The sequence below is a fragment of the Macrobrachium nipponense genome, chromosome 4 (assembly GCF_015104395.2).
Source record: "Macrobrachium nipponense isolate FS-2020 chromosome 4, ASM1510439v2, whole genome shotgun sequence".
In the NCBI taxonomy this organism is placed as follows: Eukaryota; Metazoa; Arthropoda; class Malacostraca; order Decapoda; family Palaemonidae; genus Macrobrachium; species Macrobrachium nipponense.
The window spans coordinates 89603252-89610167 of NC_061100.1; the positions used below are offsets into that span (position 1 = coordinate 89603252).

The window sequence follows — 6916 nt, forward strand, 5'->3', positions numbered from 1 at the left end:
ATTTTATCCTGCCCTCTGAACACTGACCCTCCTCTTCTTCTCCTTCCCTCCACCTCCATTATCATAACCCTTTTACACAAATACGTTTGCTTTTGCTACTGACAAACATTGTAGTTAGGCTTAATGAAATGTCTACAGGAACTACAAAGGTTTGCTGATTAGTGTGGATTGACAGTATTTTTCATGATGAGTTTGTATTCATTTTTTTGTCGAGTACTGTTATGTTTTTGCCTTTTTCCCGAGCGAGAAATATTACGACTCTGTTCTGTATTTTTTCTCATTTGCGTTAGTGAGGAAATGTTCTACGGGCCGTCCTGTACTCCCGTTTTTTTACGGATTGTTACAAACATATCGACAAAAAAAGACGAAGAAGCATTTTCACGCATAAATTGGAACAAAAATCATAATATAAAACTGATATTTTTTGTCTGTGCAAAACAATGCGAGCATTTTCTTTATCACTTTTGTAGGTAAACTTAGTAATACTAAAATTAATACAATTTTCCTCTGCTTTGACATGTAAGCTAGTACTCAGGCGTGTTGATTGTAGCTCAATGAAACTAAAACAACTCGAGTGTTTTTAATCTATGAAGTTGATGCTTATTATTGTCAGTCCTTGTAAACGTTTTATTAACAATTAGATAACATTCTTTCAATAGTCTCAGTAACTTATCCGAACGTTAACAGTTATACGAGTTTAACATCACAAACCAGGTCATTCTAGTGCAGTTTTGCAAACAGTGAGATTCTTGGCCCCATCCTGAAAAATAAAGTTAATGGATTTTTTTCAGTAAGTTTATCTTCCTCTCATCTTTCCAGATCACAGACATATCGTACCAAGCGGACACAGACTTCCTCGAACCAGGGGACGGCTATTTAGTGGAACACAAGTTCTTCCAAGCACCTGATAGATTTGGGTAATTGTATGCATATTATACCATAGTATTTCTTTAGTAATTTTGTATATATGCGTTTGATTTCTTGTAAAAGAACATATATGTATATATATATATATATATATATATATATATATATATATATATATATATATATATATATATTATTCAAAATTCCACCTCGTCTCCTACCGAAAATACATTTACATTGAAGATTTAGGCCTTGACTCAAGGACGAGGGGTTTGAACAAGAAAAAAAAAAGGTTGAAAACTAAACTTCCAGGCATAGGCCAGGTTACTGAAGGGGGAGGAATTTACATTAAAAACGCTGGACTCTAGTTTTAAAAGCAATGTATTTACATAAATTTACAGAGGTCCAGGAAACACTAGGGTAGGAGAACTTCTCTCAGTCCACCTGAACACGTGGGGGAGCAGCCCGGTCACGTGTTTAGGAAAATTGCGCAACGGAGCAATATTGCAAGCTTCGAAGGACTTCCAAGTTCTACCACAGCCAGGCACAGCGTTTGTCTGCAAGTAGAGGGGGATAGGCATAAGGCAGGGGCACAGGCGGGCGAACTTTACTCACTGTTTTCTATCAATCAAAAGACCACTCAGGGGGAAATGAAATGACTGGGGAAATTTACACAGCAGAAAACTATTTTTCATGGCTTTAATTCACTAGGGAATGTTTACTGCTATCACAGTGGGGAGTCATTTACAGAATTGAGCCCAGATGGCGAAGGGGAATGAAACACTGCACAAGTCGCCTTGGAAAATGAAATGAAATACAGACAAAGATAAAACAATTCCCTGGTTGAAATGGAATTTCCCTTACAGTACCTTTAATGAGGATGCAGGATGTCTTCTTCTCCAAGTCTGGACACTATGGACTTTAAAAATATACTTGGGCTTCCCAAAGCATGGAAAAGCAGGACCAGGAGGGAGTGAGGGGGGTGGGGCAGCAGCATCTGGTAAGGGCCGGTGGTCTGACCTAGCCTAGGTCTTGTAGTCTTCTGAGGCCTTTCTCCTGGATTCAAGGCCTTTTCAAGCATTCTCCTGGATAACTCCTCGCACTATGCCTGCAGGGGATATTCCAACAATCAGTGGGAGAAGAGGATAGCTTTTCAAAAGAAAAAGGAGAATGGATTCCTCCAAAGTCGAAGGGGCAACTCGTATAGATACATTAAATTTGGGTTAAAGATTATTTCTTTCCTTGTTTCTAGTTTAAATCTTGAACAATATATATATATACAAATATCTTCAAGCTCTGGTCACTAATTATTGATATGCTTCTCGCAACATTTGAATCTAAAGATGTCATTTGCACACTCTGAGGAGCGAATCCTGTGGTCCACACCATTCCTCTCTTTCACTGTCTGCTTGTCAGGCTGTCATTTGCAAGAGCTCGTCCTGGAATGAGGATAGCTTAAAGCAAAATGAACAGACGAATGAATTACAAAAAAATAAATGACTCTTTAGTATCTAAATAACAGGGCCCTGTCTTACTGTAATTGTCGTATTTTTCTCTTTGTTTAGGCCTACATAATTCATTTTAGCCTCTCATATGTCATGCCTGCAGTCGTCTTTTTTTCATTTGTAAACGCAATGCAGATGCCACCCAACAGAAAAAAAAAGTTTTTCCCTTGAAATTGTTTAATTAAATAAACTTTGTTATGTTATTTGTGTAACAAAGACTGTTGTGAATACATCAATCAAAATACGATATTGGCCATTTCACTTCTAATGTTCTGTAAGCTCAGATTTAAAGGCACATAGTTGATATCAGGAATGTCTATTGGACCGCCCTACTCTCTCTCTCTCTCTCTCTCTCTCTCTCTCTCTCTCTCTCTCTCTCTGTACCTACGATTAATTTATAGAGTTTATGAACGAGTGTTAGAAGGTATAGCTGAGCTGTGTTAAGGCCCAATACACTTTTGATTTAGTTCCTAAAATTCCTGCTTTTAAAAAAGACAAGTTGCCTATCAAATATTCTTAAACTAATAAGTGACATTTCCCTTTTGTCGTATATGTAAAACAGAACAACGACAGGAGAAAAGAATAGCACTGAAGCTCCGCTGGACATCAGAACTGCTATACATGGAGACTACTACTGGAATGCAACAAATCATCTGTTGACGTATTCTGGTAAGCCTTTTCAGATGTAACTGACACCATCGTTTATCTAGTCACAAGCTTAATTTCTCTGAGTATCAGTCATGAAGATTTGAAATTTGCAACGTTCAATTAATATATTTTTATATATGTTAACCAAAGGGGAATCTTTTAGTTGATAATAATTTCGTTCTCTCGTGGATTCGAACCAGCGCACAGAGGAGAAATCAGGACTTCAGTGACGTCTATACCGACTCGGCAAGTCAATAAAGACGTCACTGAAGTCCTGATTTCTCCTCTGTGCGCTGGTTCGAATCCAAGAGAGGACTAAATTACTATCAGCTAAACAATTCCCCTCCGGTTAACATACATGAAAATATATTAATTCCGAGGTAGAACGATTTTGATTTTAAGGGACATTTGTAGCTTAATGCATGTATATGAATCACAGTGATGTGATAAAAATTCATGCATACACACACATATGTGTGTGTATATATCTATACTATATATATATATATAATATATACTATATATATATATATATATAATATATATATACCTATATCTATATATATATATAGATATATATATATATATATATGCTAGTATATATATATATTACCATATATATATATATATAGTATATAATATATATATATGTCATATATATATATATATATATATGCAAATATATATATTATATATATATATATGATATATATATATATATATATTATATATATATATATACACACACATATGTGTGTGTATGCATGAATTTTTATCACATCACTGTGATTCATATACATGCATTAAGCTACAAATGTCCCTTAAAATCAAAATATATATATATATATATATATATATATATATATATATATATATATGATATATTTGATACATATATATTATATATATATATATATTATATATAATGTTATGTATGTATATATTAACTCACTCCTTTCTAGTATCAGGGAACTCTACGAGGAGTAAGAGAGACACCTTTGAGACGCGTCCATACGGCAGAAGGCAACAGATTAATCTGAAAGTATACCGGTAAGGAAAATGTCCAATATCTTCGAAAGAAGAGGCCCCTATGCTCATTAATATTTATGTTCTTGACGATTAATTCAATATTTGCGTCATTTGTATATGAATCTGGAATAGTGCCAACTGTTAAGATATCTTTACATGCACTGCATTTGACATCTTAGCGTTCTAGACCAGTGGTTCATAACCTTTTATTACCACACCCCCCTCTAATAGCTGGTCCCTTTCTTTCACACACCCCCCCCCACCCAACCCCCCGCCCAACCCCCCACTCAGCCATCCCGTGCATGCTATGAGTAAAATTCCTCCCAGATTTAAAGGAAAATAAAAAAAGATAAAAAATGAGAAATAGAAGGGTTTTCGAGGGATAGGAAGGGAGGTCAGTCATTACAAAACAAGGGCAGCCCAACGAGCCTAACCCGAGTAGTAGACTCCAGGAAAGCAACGTTTTAAGGCGAGACTTTTGCCTTTTTCCATAAATTTCTGAAAATTAGTTCCTCTCTTGTTAAGAGAATAGCGAATATTGCTGACGGCCCCTTAGGCCCCTTGGGGGTCGCGCCCACCAGATTAGGAACCACTGCGCTAGACCGTGGCCACCGAGAGCAAACTGCAGTAGAAGAAGACCGTAGCCGTGACGTGGCGTGGCGAGTCACGTGATGGGCCACCTGGCTGTTTTCGCTCCGTAGAAATGAAAAAGGCCTGGGTTGAATCGCCCGTGAAATCGCTAATACAGGGAAGTTAGCATTTAGACCCATATAGTTTGAATGGGAAAAATAAATATATAATGTTACATAAAATATGTTGCTTAGTTGTCTTCATTTTTTTGATGATCAACGGGTCTCAAGGTTAACTTTCGTCTATTAACGATTTTCTGGCCGTTTCAAATTTGTTAAGGCTCCTTAATGGGATAGTGCTTGCTGTCAGTGCACCTCATGAGGTGCACTGTGGGCTTTAACTACGATTCATTGCAGCGTCCCCTTGGCTAGTAGGTGCACCCCCTTTCATTCTTTTTATTGTACCTCCATTCTTATTCTCTTTCTTCTGTCGTACTTTCCACCCTCTCCTAACAATTGTTTCATAGCGAGATTCTCATAAGTCCCAGCACTTGACCTTCAGCCTAAATATCATATTCCATTCCATCCCACGTTTTCAAAGGTGTCTCTACGACGGCTGCATCCCGCCCACCGCTCCGCCTCTCCCGAGTGGACCGAATGCCACCTATCGGTGGTCAGAGCGAAACACATGGCAGCAGGTCCCTGTGGGAACCGGGGGGCCTCCCACCAACAACACCAACGACTATCCCCGCGAGGGAAACAGCGTCACAATCCCCCGAGGTGGGAAGCCTTGCTCAAATTTTCTCTCATCAACTGGAGCGATCTCCTTCAGAACACTCACCCACACTTCTGTTTATATATATATATATATATATATATATATATATATATATATATAGTATATATACATGAATAACTTGATCACGAAGTATATAAAACGTGATGCTATGTATAAAATAATTTTTTGCCACGAAGGAAAATTGAAAAGCGAGATAGTCAAGAACTTCGGTCTAGCACGACCCTTTACTAAGGCATAACTGATCATACAGAGGAAAAACATAGTAAAAGTAGGCTTAATATCCAAACTGACATTACAAGATTAGCAATAAGGTCGATTTCACTCTACAGAAACGAGGAAACGCCTGAGGGCAAGATTAGCGAATTTTAGGCAGCCACTCCTTGGAGGAGCAAAAGACGTGGTCAAAAGATGATTCATCCAGAAAACAATACATTTGAAAAAACAAGGAGGCATATACAAACTTATTACCATGAAATTTACAAAAATGTTCCTAAAAAAAATTATTAAAAAGACGAAAAAAAGGACATAAATATATCGAGCAGAGAGAGAGAGAGAGAGGAGAGAGAGAGAGAGAGAGAGAGAGAAATAATAACTATATACATGTGGGGCTAATTAATTAGTAGTTCATTTATTCTTTTAAGGTCCTTCATAAACATTTTACAAAATATATGGGTCCGAAATGGTATAATCCCAGACTAAGATTTAGGTTGTTTTTATTAGTGATTTGTATAATTGCTGATTCCAGTAAATTTCTTGAAACATAATCATTGGATCTAGCAATTACAGAGGCATTGCCCCCAATTAATACAATGAGTTTTTTTCACTCGGATAAACAGCGCATTTGAAGTCTGGGCTGTTCTAACTGAATACATATGCTGCTTAATACGTACACATAAATTTTTACTTGACTGACCAACGTAAAAAGATGGGCAATGCTTACAAGGAATTTTGTAAATGATGATGTTATTTGTTACGGGACTATTCTTAATTAACATATCTTTAATGGTATTGTTATAAGAGAACACTACATCAACATTAAACGATTTAAATATTGATCTTATGGTTTCAAATCCACGAAAGTAAGGCAAACTAATCTTGCCCTCAGGCGTTTCCTCGTTTCTGTAGAGTGAAATCGACCTTATTGCTAATCTTGTAATGTCAGTTTAGATATTAAGCCTACTTTTACTATGTTTTTCCTCTGTATGATCAGTTATGCCTTAGTAAAGGGTCGTGCTTGACCGAAAGTTCTTGGCTATCTCGCTTTTCAATTTTCCTTCGTGGCAAAAACCTATATATATATATATATATATATATATATATATATATATATATATATATATATATATATATATATATATATATATATATATATATATATATATATATATATTATATATATATATATATATATATATATATATATATATATATATATATATATATACATATATGTATAGAATTCGAAAGCTTATTTATGTTAAACTTCAAATAAAGATCAT

At 35.9% G+C, this 6916-nt stretch overlaps 1 pseudogene; it reads left to right on the forward strand.

Moving 5' to 3' along the window:
* Positions 1-6916, forward strand: part of LOC135211437 (fibrocystin-L-like) — a 106146-nt pseudogene that overhangs the window by 15914 nt on the left and 83316 nt on the right.